This window comes from Pyrus communis, chromosome 8, assembly GCF_963583255.1.
Source record: "Pyrus communis chromosome 8, drPyrComm1.1, whole genome shotgun sequence".
In the NCBI taxonomy this organism is placed as follows: domain Eukaryota; kingdom Viridiplantae; phylum Streptophyta; class Magnoliopsida; order Rosales; family Rosaceae; genus Pyrus; species Pyrus communis.
The window spans coordinates 23261906-23278025 of record NC_084810.1 but is presented as its reverse complement, the minus strand read 5'-3'; positions in this window follow the sequence as shown (position 1 = coordinate 23278025).

Genomic DNA, 16120 nt, shown 5'->3' with positions numbered 1-16120 from the left:
TGTTATTTTACGTGTATTTTTGTGTTGTGTGGTGTTGTAGGACCACACACACACTCATACACTTTCTTTTTCTTCCGGGATTCCCTCCCTCATTCCCTCACTCTGTCTTTCTCTGTCTCTGTCTCTCTCTCTCTCTCTCTCTCTCTCCCCGAGTCCATTTTCTTCTTCTTCTTCATTCTACATACGGACACACACACAAACAAACTCAAATCTTCACGAATCAAGAAACCAAGACCACCCTCGTGCTCGTGAGGCTGAGAGGAGTCCAGTGGTGCCATTTCCAGGTAAGAACTTTGACGTTTTCACGTCGATATCACCATGGCCGATTTGAGCACTGTTCATGCAAACCTAATCTAGCTTGTTTTAGGAGATTCTAAGCTTGTAGTTGTGTTTGTGAGGTTCCCAGGAGCTTGGGAGTAGCTCGTTGAGTGAATGTGGACGTCACGATCGTTGGTTGTAAAGTTGGCCGAACTTGGATCGTTGTTGCAGGTATGATCGTGTGATTTTTAGCCCTTGAAACTAGTCTATCGTGATTCTACTAGTCCTAAGCTTCATTTTGGCGTTTGAATCGTGAAAAATGGTTGAAAAACGAAGGAGAAAACTAAGTTTGAATTTTTCCCAGTTTTCCGGCGCCGTCGCCGGCGCCGGAGAAGAAAGGGGAATATTCCGTTAAGTCTAACGGAATATTCCTAACGGCAGTGACGGCATCTGGTTAGATTTAACGGAATATTCCGTTAGTTGACAGAATATTCCTGACGGCGTCAGCTGACGCCGTCAGTGTGCATGGCACGTGGCCGCGCGTGGGGGGCGCGTAGGTCCGTGCCTTGGCCGGCGCGTGGGGGCGCGTGCGTGGTCCAAAATTTTTTCTAAAAATATGGGTGTGATCCTGAGGTTGTGTAGAGCATGTTGGTATATTCATTTGTCCAAATTGAGCAATGTATGAGAAGTTATTACGAGAAGTTGCTTAGGTGCTTTTAAATTAACGTTTTCGTAACTTTGTCGCGTTTAGGTGATTCGTACTCCGAGGACGAGCGTACACACTCGAGGCAGGGGGGCTACGACCCTTCTAATTATCAGTGAGTGGGCTTTTGTTTTCCGTATATACCTATATACATATTAATTCCCAGAAATTAAATAGAAAAGGTTATTTGTTTTATGCCATGCATCATATGAATGTTGTTTACGCATCATTGCATGTATTAGTAGTGGCATACATATATATATGTGTATTTGGTGCTGTGGACGCACAGGTAAGTGCCAGGTAAGCGGTATTCATGTTGTTATGCAATGGTAGTTTGAGATGTTTAGAGAGCTCATAATCTGCACCCCCGGTGTTAGTGCTCCTGCCCGAGGCCAGGGCACAGCCTTCACGTGTATGTTCACCAGCACCGCATGCTCGCCTTGGATCCAAGTTAGGTGCAAGCCTGTCGTACAGACCACAATAGGTGGTTCCGACTTGTAGGTGACCCGCGATTTATCGCACAGCTTCACGTGATCGTAGCACTAAAGCATACATATATATATTACACCCAGCCTGTCGTACAGACCACGTTAGGTGGTTCCGACTCGTGTGCAGATTCAGTTATTGAGTTGAGAGTGGAGCTCTAGATGCAGCCGTACAGGTCACGTTAGGTGACTCCCGGCTGCCAGATTATATGTTATTGATGTGAATTACGCTTGAGCATTTATATTTGATTATGAGATTCTGTTGTGGCATATTCTCGAGCATGAATGGCATATTGTGAGCATGAATGGCATATTGTGGAGCATGATTGGCATACCTATACATACGTATATATGTTCATTTTCTGGGAAGTATACAGGTTTTACGGCGAGGGGTTAGAATGTATTTTGCTAAAGAGTTTTCAAAGAACTTTGTTTTTGCCCACTCACGCTTTTGTTTTTGCGCCCCTCCAGGTTCTAGTGGTCTAGCAGGTTCGGTGGTTTATCCCAGAGGGCGTCCCGGCATTTCTGACAGACACTCACCATTGTAGGGTCACCTTCGGGTGTATTTATGTCGTATCTTTTCCTTTTGGACTGTTGTAGACTTGCTCTGAATTGTGTCTCACATACACTAGTACCTTGTATGCTAGTTAGTTCTTAATTATTAGTACTTTTACATTACTATCTTAATAGCTTCCGCACGTGCACATGGCTACGTCACCTTCGTGTGACGGCCAGCACGCCCTGATCTCGGTCGGGGTGTGTCAGCTTGGTATCAGAGCCTAGTTTTGGCAGTCCTGTGTCTTTGTGAGTATTCTAATAGTTGGTGTCTTCTGTCAGAATCATGCCGCCTCGTCGGGAACCACGTCGCTCTGATGAGCCTAGTTTCCCTGATCTTACTCAGTTGGGGGAAGTGATTGCTACAGCCCTTCAAACAGTGATGCGCCCTCCCCAGAGGACTCCTCTGGAGACTATGTATAATTTGAAGTTGGATAAGTTTAAAGGTAGTGAGGGTCACGAAGGCGCAGAACGATGGTTGGAACACATAGAGAAGACTTTCCGTGTGTTGCATAACCAAGGGAACCTTCCTATGGAAAGGTGGGTTGAGACAACCTCTTGGTTTCTGGAGATGGAGTCTGCAGCTTGGTGGGAGCAAGAACTTCGTAGGTTGACTCCAGCTCAGAGGACCGATTGGAATGTTTTCAAGGACGTGTTTCAGAGGAGATTTGTACCCCCTGAGTATATTGACCGTAAGAAACAGGAATTCACTGAGTTGAAACAGCGAAAGATGACGGCTAACGAGTATTATCGTAAGTTCACTGATTTGTCTCGTTACTATCCTGATGTCGCTGGTAATCCGGCGGAGATGCTTCGTCGTTTCCGTTTAGGCACTAGGAAGAGATGGCGTTCTATGGCCACTACTACTCACTGTGAGTCCTACCAGGATTTTTACGAGATACTGTTGAGGATAGAGGACTCAGAGAATATGTCGAGTGACAGTGACGAAGAGAAAAACGGCAATCAGAAGAAAGATGACAAAGGGAAAAGTCAAGTGTCGCTTGGGCCTCGCCAAACTCAGAACTTTAAAAGGGGTGGTGCTAGTTCGAGTTCGTCTAGTGGTGGTTTTAGTGCCTCTGGACAAGGACGTGGAGGTAGGTTTTATGGAGGTGCTCGAGGCCAGAGACAAGGTGATGGTGGCCGAAACCGAGTCCCATTTTGCCGTAGGTGTAATAACCGACACTTCGGCGAGTGCAGGCAGATTAGCGGTAGTTGTTTCACGTGTGGACAGGTGAGACATAGAGCGGTGAATTGTCCCCAGGGACAGCAGCAGAAGCCGCAGCAGACCTTTATGCCGCCACCTGCACCAATTCGGCAAATCCAGGGTCCGAGTAATTATGGTCAAGCAGGTAGAGGTGGTGCCTATCACTATCAGGGTGATGTTGTTCCCTATGCTCCGGGACCGTATCAGTACCCCCAGGACCCGTATTCACAAGGTGGTTATCCCCCGTATTCCAGCAACTACATGCCGTATCCTCCAGCTCCAACGGGTGGTTCTCAATGGTACCAAGGAGGACAGTATCAGCAGGGTGAGATTGCCACTAGTAGTGCAGGGTCTTCGAGACAGTTGGGTCAGCCCAGTCAGGGGCGTGGAGCTCAAGGTCGCGGTGTTCAAGCGAGCAGAGGTCGTGGCGGACGACAGCAGGGCCAAGGGCGTATTCACAATATTTCCCTGCAGGATGCTCAGAACAACCCGGACTTGATTATGGGTACGTTAAACATTCTTGGTTATTTTGCTAGAGTCTTAATTGATTGTGGAGCTACACACTCCGTTATTTCTCATACATTTGCTCAAGTAACGCAACCTCGCCCCACACCTCTAGGGTACGATTTAGAGTTCGCTATGCCTAGAGGAGAGAGATGTGTCGTAGATTGTATGTACCCAGGATGTCCAGTGATAGTAGAGGGTGTTGTTATGCCCGCTGATCTTGTTCCGTTAGATATTTTCGATTTTGATGTGATTTTGGGCACAGATTGGTTGCACTTCTATCGTGCCAACATTGATTGTTACGGGAAAGTAGTTATGTTTCACCGTCCTGGATTACCTGAGGTTACTTTTGTGGGTGAACAGAGTGGGGTAAGACACGGCGTTATTTCAGCTTTGCGAGCGAAGAAACTGCTGACTAAAGGTTGTCAGGGGTATCTAGCTCATGTGGTACTAGAGGAGACCGTTCCTAGCAGAATTGAGGATGTGAGAGTGGTTAGACACTTCCCTGATATTTTTCCCGAAGATTTACCTGGTTTACCCCCAGATCGAGATGTGGAGTTCACTATTGAGTTACTTCCAGGTACCAATCCTATTTCTTTAACTCCTTATCGTATGGCTCCCGCTGAGTTAAGGGAATTGAAAGTGCAGTTACAGGAATTAGTGGATAAGGGATTTATTCAGCCTAGTACTTCACCTTGGGGCGCTCCAGTGTTGTTTGTGAGAAAGAAAGATGGGACCTTGAGGCTGTGTATCGACTACAGGCAATTGAATCGGGTGACGATTAAAAACCGTTATCCATTGCCTCGTATCGATGATTTGTTTGATCAGCTGAGAGGTGCTTGTGTATTTTCTAAGATAGACTTGAGGTCTGGGTACTATTAGCTGAAGATTAGTAGGGATGATGTTCCTAAGACGGCGTTCAGGACTCGTTACGGTCATTACGAGTTTCTGGTTATGCCGTTTGGGTTGACGAATGCACCAGCAGCTTTTATGGATTTAATGAACCGGGTATTCCAGCCTTACCTGGATAGATTTGTCATTGTCTTCATTGACGATATTCTGGTGTATTCTAAGTCCAAAGCGGAGCATGTTCGACATCTTACTTTGGTGTTGAAGAGGTTGAGAGAACACCAATTGTATGCTAAGTTTAGCAAGTGCCAGTTCTGGTTAGATCAAGTCGCGTTTTTGGGGCACATCATTTCTGCTCAAGGCATTCTGGTTGATCCTCAGAAGGTTGCAGCTGTGGAGAGTTGGGAGCAACCACGAACCGTCACTGAGGTGATAAGTTTCATTGGTTTGGCGGGATATTATCGGAGATTCGTTAAGGATTTTTCGGTAATTGCCTTGCCACTGACGAGGTTAATAAGGAAAGACGTTAAGTTTGAGTGGAATGATAAGTGTGAGCAGAGTTTCCAGCAGTTGAAGCATTGTCTCACTCATGCACCTGTTTTGGCACTCCCGGACGATAATGGTGATTTCGAGGTTTATAGCGATGCTTCCTTGAATGGTCTGGGATGTGTATTGATGCAGCATGGTAGGGTGATTGCTTATGCTTCGCGGCAATTGAAACCCCATGAGATGAATTACCCTACACATGATTTGGAGTTAGCTGCTATTATCTTTGCGTTGAAGTTGTGGAGACATTATCTTTACGGAGAGAAGTGTAGGATCTTCACAAATCACAAGAGTCTTCAGTATCTCTTCACCCAGAAGGAACTTAATCTTCGTCAACGGAGGTGGTTGGAGTTGCTCAGCGATTACGATTGCACGATTGATTATCACCCTGGTCGTGCGAACGTAGTAGCCGATGCACTTAGCAGGAAGTCACATGGCCGTATCAATGCGTTGTACGCTAGTCGTATTCCTCTTTTGGTGGACTTGCGTGCTACGGGAGTAAGGTTAGAAGCAGAAGATCGAGAAGTGGCATTACTTGCTAATTTTCAAGTTAGGCCAATCTTGGTGGATCGGGTGCTTGAAGCTCAGGTAGCTGATGAACAGATTCAAGAACTAATTCGAGCTCGAGATCAAGGAAGGAGGCGAGATCTCAGAATTCGTGATTCTGATGGCATGTTGATGTTAGAGGGTAGAATGTTCGTGCCTAGTAATGCGGAATTGAAGAAGGAAATTCTCGATGAAGCACATATCTCGGCTTATGCCATGCACCCATGGGCAACCAAAATGTACCATACAATTCGACCATTTTACTATTGGCCGGGTATAAAAAGAGAGATAGCTGAGTATGTGAGCAATTGTGCTGTTTGTCAGCAGGTTAAAGCAGAAAGAAGGAAGCCGTTTGGATTGTTGCAGCCGCTTCCCGTTCCAGAGTGGAAATGGGAAAATATCACTATGGATTTTGTGTACAAGTTGCCGCGTACACATAATGGCTTTGATGGCATTTGGGTGATCGTTGATCGGCTCACTAAGTCGGCACATTTTATTCCAGTGAGAGAGAAGTACTCTTTGAACCGGTTAGCAGAGTTGTTTATCTCAAAGGTTGTGAAGTACCATGGTGTCCCTGTAAGTATCGTCTCAGATCGTGATCCACGATTCACATCGAAGTTTTGGGTAGCTTTTCAGGAAGCTTTGGGTACGAGACTACTTTACAGTACAGCGTATCATCCACAGACGGACGGACAGTCCGAGAGAACTATTCAGACCTTGGAAGATATGCTGCGAGCATCGGTGTTACAGTTCAGTGATGCTTGGCACCAGCGATTAGATTTGATGGAATTTGCTTACAACAACAGTTTCCATTCGAGCATTGGCATGGCGCCATTTGAAGCCTTGTATGGTAGATCTTGTCGCACTCCGTTATGTTGGTCAGAGGTTGGCGAAAGAGTCTTGGTAGGTCCGGAGATTGTCGAGGAGACTACTCAAAATGTTCAGGTAATTAGGTCTAACCTGAAAGCAGCTCAGGACAGGCAGAAAATTTTAGCAGATCGGCATGCTACGGACAGAGTGTATGAGGTCGGAGATTGGGTATTTTTAAAGCTTTCACCGTGGAGAGGTGTTGTGCGGTTTGGAAAGAAAGGGAAGTTGAGTCCCAGATACATCGGACCATACATGGTCACAGAAAGAGTTGGTGAGGTAGCTTACAGATTGGAGTTGCCTCCGGAGTTGGCTAAAGTGCATAACGTTTTTCACGTGTCTATGCTCCGTCATTATGTTGCTGATCCGTTGCATGTAATACCTCCTCAACCGTTAGAGATTAATCCAGATTTGACGTACGACGAGGAACCGTTAACGATCTTAGATTGGAAAGAGAAGGTTCTGAGGAACAAAACGGTGAATTTGGTGAAAGTTTTGTGGAGGAATCACTCGGTTGAATAAGCGACATGGGAGACAGAAAATAGGATGAGGGATTTGTATCCTAGATTGTTCTTTGACCGTTAGGGGTGTAATTAGTTATTTTGAATTTCGGGACGAAATTCTATTAAGGTGGGTAGGTTGTAACATCCCGTCCCGAAACTAACGAAACGTACGTGTGAATTTACAATTTTACCCCCCTAGTTGTTATTTTACGTGTATTTTTGTGTTGTGTGGTGTTGTAGGACCACACACACACTCATACACTTTCTTTTTCTTCCGGGATTCCCTCCCTCATTCCCTCACTCTGTCTTTCTCTGTCTCTGTCTCTCTCTCTCTCTCTCTCTCTCTCTCTCCCCGAGTCCATTTTCTTCTTCTTCTTCATTCTACATACGGACACACACACAAACAAACTCAAATCTTCACGAATCAAGAAACCAAGACCACCCTCGTGCTCGTGAGGCTGAGAGGAGTCCAGTGGTGCCATTTCCAGGTAAGAACTTTGACGTTTTCACGTCGATATCACCATGGCCGATTTGAGCACTGTTCATGCAAACCTAATCTAGCTTGTTTTAGGAGATTCTAAGCTTGTAGTTGTGTTTGTGAGGTTCCCAGGAGCTTGGGAGTAGCTCGTTGAGTGAATGTGGACGTCACGATCGTTGGTTGTAAAGTTGGCCGAACTTGGATCGTTGTTGCAGGTATGATCGTGTGATTTTTAGCCCTTGAAACTAGTCTATCGTGATTCTACTAGTCCTAAGCTTCATTTTGGCGTTTGAATCGTGAAAAATGGTTGAAAAACGAAGGAGAAAACTAAGTTTGAATTTTTCCCAGTTTTCCGGCGCCGTCGCCGGCGCCGGAGAAGAAAGGGGAATATTCCGTTAAGTCTAACGGAATATTCCTAACGGCAGTGACGGCATCTGGTTAGATTTAACGGAATATTCCGTTAGTTGACAGAATATTCCTGACGGCGTCAGCTGACGCCGTCAGTGTGCATGGCACGTGGCCGCGCGTGGGGGGCGCGTAGGTCCGTGCCTTGGCCGGCGCGTGGGGGCGCGTGCGTGGTCCAAAAATTTTTCTAAAAATATGGGTGTGATCCTGAGGTTGTGTAGAGCATGTTGGTATATTCATTTGTCCAAATTGAGCAATGTATGAGAAGTTATTACGAGAAGTTGCTTAGGTGCTTTTAAATTAACGTTTTCGTAACTTTGTCGCGTTTAGGTGATTCGTACTCCGAGGACGAGCGTACACACTCGAGGCAGGGGGGCTACGACCCTTCTAATTATCAGTGAGTGGGCTTTTGTTTTCCGTATATACCTATATACATATTAATTCCCAGAAATTAAATAGAAAAGGTTATTTGTTTTATGCCATGCATCATATGAATGTTGTTTACGCATCATTGCATGTATTAGTAGTGGCATACATATATATATGTGTATTTGGTGCTGTGGACGCACAGGTAAGTGCCAGGTAAGCGGTATTCATGTTGTTATGCAATGGTAGTTTGAGATGTTTAGAGAGCTCATAATCTGTACCCCCGGTGTTAGTGCTCCCGCCCGAGGCCAGGGCACAGCCTTCACGTGTATGTTCACCAGCACCGCATGCTCGCCTTGGATCCAAGTTAGGTGCAAGCCTGTCGTACAGACCACAATAGGTGGTTCCGACTTGTAGGTGACCCGCGATTTATCGCACAGCTTCACGTGATCGTAGCACTAAAGCATACATATATATATTACACCCAGCCTGTCGTACAGACCACGTTAGGTGGTTCCGACTCGTGTGCAGATTCAGTTATTGAGTTGAGAGTGGAGCTCTAGATGCAGCCGTACAGGTCACGTTAGGTGACTCCCGGCTGCCAGATTATATGTTATTGATGTGAATTACGCTTGAGCATTTATATTTGATTATGAGATTCTGTTGTGGCATATTCTCGAGCATGAATGGCATATTGTGAGCATGAATGGCATATTGTGGAGCATGATTGGCATACCTATACATACGTATATATGTTCATTTTCTGGGAAGTATACAGGTTTTACGGCGATGGGTTAGAATGTATTTTGCTAAAGAGTTTTCAAAGAACTTTGTTTTTGCCCACTCACGCTTTTGTTTTTGCGCCCCTCCAGGTTCTAGTGGTCTAGCAGGTTCGGTGGTTTATCCCAGAGGGCGTCCCGGCATTTCTGACAGACACTCACCATTGTAGGGTCACCTTCGGGTGTATTTATGTCGTATCTTTTTCTTTTGGACTGTTGTAGACTTGCTCTGAATTGTGTCTCACATACACTAGTACCTTGTATGCTAGTTAGTTCTTAATTATTAGTACTTTTACATTACTATCTTAATAGCTTCCGCACGTGCACATGGCTACGTCACCTTCGTGTGACGGCCAGCACGCCCTGATCTCGGTCGGGGTGTGTCAATTATCATGATTTTTTTATTTTAATTACCATGTTTTGTTTCCAATACAGTTTCTGATAAGTTAAATTCTTTTTTACATTTTTGTCCTTGATTTTGGGATTTTTTGGACTTTGATTGTGAAGGAAACAAAGGGACTTTTTTGGTATTTCTAAATGCTTTACCAAACTGGCCTTCTCCCTTTATATATATAGATGGATCGAATGGATAATATTTTGATGAAGATTGTGCCGACAAGAATCAAGATTATGGAGGAATGGAAATCTGGGAACCAATCATTTGCCCATGTTCCCTTTCAGAGGATGATTCCAGGACATTCCGTTATTTGGTTAAACCTTACTTTCTGCACAGGTGGAAAGGTAGTCAATATGCCAATTGAAAAACATTAATTCAATACCAGATGAACTAAACATTAGTTTAATACTTAGTTTAAAAGAAGTACCATGTTAAAATTCAACAAAAAATATGAAGAAAAACATGTGCTACCTTTTGTTGAAGAATTGGATCCTCTTCTAAGCCCAAGATTAGATTCTTCTGACCGATATTTTGATCTAACGACTAAAAATAAGAAAATCATTTAAAAGTTATAATAATTATAATCGTTGAATTAAAATCTAATGATTCTTGTGTGTCAGTCAGAAAGATCATGAACTTGAGCTCAGAAGAGGATCCAATTTCTTTTGTTGGTATTGAAGTTCTTTTTCTTTTTTTTTTATTTTTCTTTTTTATAATTGGTGTTATGATTTAGTCTAATACTTGCTCGGCGGGGAGCCAACCGACACCGAGTTAATCGTCTACAAAGTCGAGAGCCTCTAGGAAAAGATAATAATTATTTGTTGGATGGTACGGAAGTCAAGATTGGATGGACCCCACGGTTGCATTGCAGGCATGTGAATAATTCTTCCTATTATCAGTCAATTAAGTTAGCTCTTGGAGTCTTGTGGACCCCACCATTTGACATTTTTGCCAACTGTTTTGAAAATGTTCTAACTTCTAAGGGTCTTTTTCATAACTTAACTCGTGTGTTGTAATGTTTTGTTTTTTACCGTTTTATGATTTGATCACGGAGAAAGTATACAAGTTGTTATAAGAGGTCAAGTAGGACCCATCTTGAAATTTTGAAGAGTTCTGTTGTCATAATTTGTACATAGGAAATTCCTTTTCTTTTTAATTTCATAGATTATAATACACGTAATAAAAATAGTGTGCACAATGCACAAAATGTATTGAACAGAATACCATGCAAATTAGCATTTCATCCAAACCAATAGTCGTACAGACCTGCTGCATACACATGGCCAATTAACGCTAAATATAACAAACTAATCAAACATATCAAGTAAATTATATATGTTATAAATAAGATTTATTATGGGGCCGAATATATAATATGTAAATAGTGCAAGCATTTTGGCCCTTGGATTCCGGACCTTCCTTGTCCTACAAGCAAACTAATTAACTCCCTTCAAATGCCTCCAACATTCCTTTTTTAATCTAGTCCCTTTAATTTAATCGTTATCTATAAAGTGCTAGCATAACAAATACAACTTTCTGCCAACATACAACCGCAGTGAAAGGATATCATTTTTTTCACTTATAAAAGTGAATTGATATTATTTTTTTCACTTATAAGTGAAAAGTGTTCAATACAAGTTTTGTGAATAATGAGTTCGAATCAATTTATTCTTATTCCTAGTGTAAATATATCGTTGTATCAACAAAAATAAATATAACGTTTCTTGATTTTCAAATGGATAATTCTTTGGAGACGTTATTTTAGCAACACAAAAGTGTATCTTAGTTTCACATTTATTTATTATTATTAACATAATGATTTATCCATATTAAAGACTGTGAGATTAAATTGATTTTGTTCATCTTAAAAAGAATTCATTTTTTTTTATTTGCCACTATGATAGATGGCCAAATTTCTAAACAAAATGATTTGGATGTTGATGATTGAATTATTATTTAAGTGTTGATTAACGTGCTTATTTCATATTTATGACAATCATTTGATTTACAAATTTGGTTTAAAAAATTAATCTCTCTAATATTATCCATGTTTAAAAGGTGTTTGATTGTGTGTTTAACTAGAATACCAGATGTCTTCAATTAGTGGGCCAAATAAGCAAGTCATCATATTGAGTACTCACTAGCGAGTACCAAATATTTTTCTTTCTTTATAAGTCATTTACTGACACATGCGGCCAGCAAAACATCTATTGGTTTGATGAAATAAAAGCACTTCACTTTTGTACTCGTTGTGAATAGTTGGAAAACCAATATTGTCTCTTCGCGATAGCAAAAAAAAAAAAAAAAAAAAAAAAAAAAAACTAAATTCCCCTCTTGCCGCCGACTCCTGCTCTTGGGTGGGGGTTGGTGGCAACCGCCATTTGTCTTGCCAATGCTCGTTACCTCTTCCTCTTCTCCTTCTCTTCTGCGTTTCCTTTGCCTTCTGCGTTTCTATTTATCTTGGCCTTCAGTTTCTAATGTTTTTTGAGGCTTTGTCTCAATTTTCCTGGCTTTTACGTCCTTTTCTTCCATGGATATTTCATCCCATCGTGAGTCCTTTACCATTGACCTCTGTTACTTGGCCCATCATGTGTCTCCTCGGCGGCTCTTTAGTGTTAGGCGATTGTTAAAGTGTTATTCGCACTATATGGTAGGATTATGGGAGTGTTTTTTGCGCAAGTGGTTCGTTCACCCTTATTTTTCATTCATTCAGTTTGTTCGTGGATTCTTTCTCCTGGTGGTGATGGCGGATTTGCGATGGCATCGCATGTGCTGTGGTGGAGGCACTTGTCTTCTAAATTTAGGGTTTTCGTTGTTAGGCTTGCTCACTTCGGCTTTATGTTGTATTTTCGGTTGGGCTGTACTTGTATTTAGTTTGCCTTTTAACTTTTTTTATCTCTTGTACTTCCTTTTTTTTGGGGGGAACAATTGTATTGCCTTTTTTAATTAATGAAAGTTATCAACTTTGACCAAAAAAAATAAAAAATCAATCCACTATTGAAATTCAACGAAAAAAAGGGAACATGGGGACATGATACATCAGTTCGTACAAAAGCAAGAGTTTTTGTACAAGTTTGTTCTGAAACTTAAGCCTCCCATGAGGCCCTAATGATCAAGCAGCAGATGGGCTGAAGATGAATTCAACAGCGCCAGTCTCAGAAAATGCTGCTTCTGACGGCTGTAGGTTAACTTGGCATGTGCCCTTTCCAGCCTCAGGCTGCAGGTTAACTTAGCCTGTACCCTTTCTAGCCTCAGCTGAAGTCGCAGGCTGCAGGTTAACTTGGCCTGTACCCTTTCCAGCCTTAGCTGAAGTCACAGGCTGAGGTTAACTTGGCCTGGACCCTTTCCAGCTTCAGCTGAAGTTAGAGTCTTCTTGTAGTCCAAAGAGTCACCATTGTATATCTCCCACCATTTGTTCACCAGCATCTTGACATCTTCCCTCTCCATGTTTTCTTCCTTCCTAGTGTAACTCCATGGCTTAGACCCCTGAACCAAAAATTTGAAGGTCACACTTTCAACTTAGTTGATTAAAAAGAACGGACATGCATCAATATTACAGAACTCATTAAGGGTTGTAACAAGAACTCACATTAGCACAATAGTTAACAACTTTGACCTTGTCAAGCTCAACGGCCTCTGGGTGACGCCAGAGCATGAGCAGCGTAAGCGCATCTCCAAAAGAGATATCAAATTGTTTAAATCAGCAATAACGGTAACAAAAGACAACATTAATGTTTTCCAACCAAGAAGCTAAATCTGATGTGGCTTGACATGGATTTACATATCTCCCCCTTGCTGCCAAATTTGACAGCACCTTCCGATTTTTTTAGTTAAGTATTAAATGCTTTTTATTAATTTTTTATTGGTTTAAAGCATTATCCTTTTGTTTCTTTTCATTCCCAATGCAAAGAAAATACATATGAATTATTATTTTATATTTAAAATTTGACATATCGGTTGGAGAGCAAAAGTTTAAAAAAGTCCCACGTAAGCCTTCAAATTTAAATTTTAGATTTAAAATTAGGAAAACTAATAAAAAGGGCTTGAAAACTTTGAGTTTTAACGATAAGTACAAAATAAAGGGTAAAGTGAAATAGTACCAAGATTGACTTTTTAGTGTAAAAATGTGGTTTTTCGTTAAAGTGAACAGTACTGATAGCTTTTTGTTAAAACTCCATTTAAAATTTGACATCTCCTTTGGAGATGGTCTAAGGTTGTAATGTGGAGCCAGGGTTGTTTGGGTTAATATTTGAATATTGGGCTTAAATAAAGGAAAGCCCAAGGATGTCAACTAAAGGGGAAACTTGCCTGAAACCCAGCATCGAGCCCAGAGCAAGTTAAAGCCTTCTCAGCCAAAATACAAGCCATGTGTCTATGGGCGAAGTGACAAGTGATGGAGGCTAACCTACTATCTGCCAAAGAACACTTTCTAGTGGCATCACAAGTAAAAAGTTGATAACTCACTACCCTCCAAGTGCTTTCGGGCAATAGCAAAAGCTATAGCAGTCGGGCCAAATTGTCCATAAAAGGAAGAAGAGACAACGAGGACAAGGACACTCAACCAATCAAACAAAACAAATATACAAACTCTGTTCTCAAGTCAGATTTTCACCCAAAAGTTGAAATTAACCCAGTTCAGCCCTTTTAGCGATAGTTCTTTAGAAAAGCTATCTCTTGTCTAGTTTAAAAGCTCTGTTATCTCTCTCAGTGTTGTAGCATTGATTCCCTCATGTAAACTTGTTTACCATCCATCCTTTTTAGCCTACAACCCCTGGAAATACAAAGAGAAGTGTCTACAAGAAGTTCAACCTTGCCAGATAAGGTGAAATCTTGCCCGAAGCTCTTCATTTGTTTTCTAAATTAGTAAATCTATTATTTAATGCATTCGCCAGTATGTATTCGAGTTATCTCCCCCTGTTTTTCTATTTTAAGAGTCTCATTTGCATCTGAATCTGGTTAGTTTAATGGATATGTTTTCATTAAGCGCAATCTAGGACCAAACAAATGACTTAAGGGGCTTTGAACCCTCTTCATTCGAACATACAAGACCATGAACTAAAAGTCCTTGTTTACAAGGCAAGAAAAAGAACTTAATGTGGATTTAACCCATCCACGATAATCCTTTGATAACAAGAAGTTTAAAGTAACTTGAGGCGCAAGTAATCGACTTAAAACACACTTGTTCTACATTTGCTATACTGAGATATCAGTGGCACGCCTAGCACTTAGTTAGTTTTGATTGCGAGCCTCACGGCCTACACCTAAGGCCCCACAAAGGCACCTTTCAAAACTAAGTTTGTCCTCTTCTTGTAGCACATCAACAAGTAAGAGCTCGACTACACATCTAAATCGCCAATCCCTTAGGGAGCTGTGTTGAGGTCTGAGGAGCCTTTTCCAGAGAAATCTTTGCCCAAACATAGTTTTGCATGCCTGGTGGGATTCCATTAGTCTTGTATGCCAAGAAGAAAAAAGAAGGAACGAACCTTCAGGTGGAACACAGAACACATGCCACCCCAGTGTCTACCAAGATCAAGCATGACAGATTAACCAGAAGATTTCCCCTCCCTATGAGGTCCAGCTATTCTAGAGAACATGACTTCATCTGAGAAGTTAGGAGGAAAAGTGACCAATGAAGACTTGTAAGCCACCATGATGCAAGTATTGAAAACTATGGAAAAGATTACTCTGGAAACCAGAGAAGAAGTGAGTAGACTCTATTCCTTAACAGGGAGTTTACAAAAAAAGATTAGATCTGGAGTACTCTACTCCAAAAAATGGTTATGTCAAGGAAATTATGAGAGGAACAAGCCATGAGGAATAACCAGTTATCCCCCTATTTCCTTTGCTTGAGGAAAAGATGGATAATGGGAAAAACAAGGAGGAATTTGGAAAGGTCTACATATTTTAAACGAATAATTACAAATTTTTGAACTTTGTAACTCAATAACTAAAATTCTAAAATTAACGAATTTAAAATAAAATTAAAAATCACGTAAACAAAACACGAATTTAAATAATAAATACGTAAATAAATAATGAAATTTCGGGGACGGGATGTCATAGGGGAGGCCACGACGCCGACCCTAGGCCAACGTCCACACCGGAAAAGCACGACATCAATTCGGCCTTTAAAGAAGAAGGATCCAAAGAATTCGGTGGAATTGGGTCCAGAGAGATCCATCAATAATTTGTTAATGAAGTTGGCTCTTGAAATCTTGTGGACCCCACCATTGATGTTTTTGCCAACTCTTTTGGAAGTGTTATAAGGACTCTTGTGAACCCATCATGCATGACACGTGACACATCGAAAATTTCTTATTAGACGAGGTATACTTTAAATCTATAAGGGAAATGGACATAATATAATAAGAGAAATTGAAGGGTTTTGTTGTCTTAAATTGGACATAGGAAATTCTTTTTCTTTTTAATTTCATAGATTATAACATAGGTAATAAAAATAGTGTGCACAGTGCGCAATATGTATTGGACAAAATAACATGCAAATTGGCATTTTATCGAACTTTGGTAGGCATCTAATGATAGAAAAGGGACCAATACGGTTCTAAAAAAAACATTAAATTTAATTCAAAGATCATATGATTTCAAATTTTGATGATTTTTTGTAGATATAATCTTTGAGGTGACACATAAAAAATAAACGTTTAGATCGTTAAA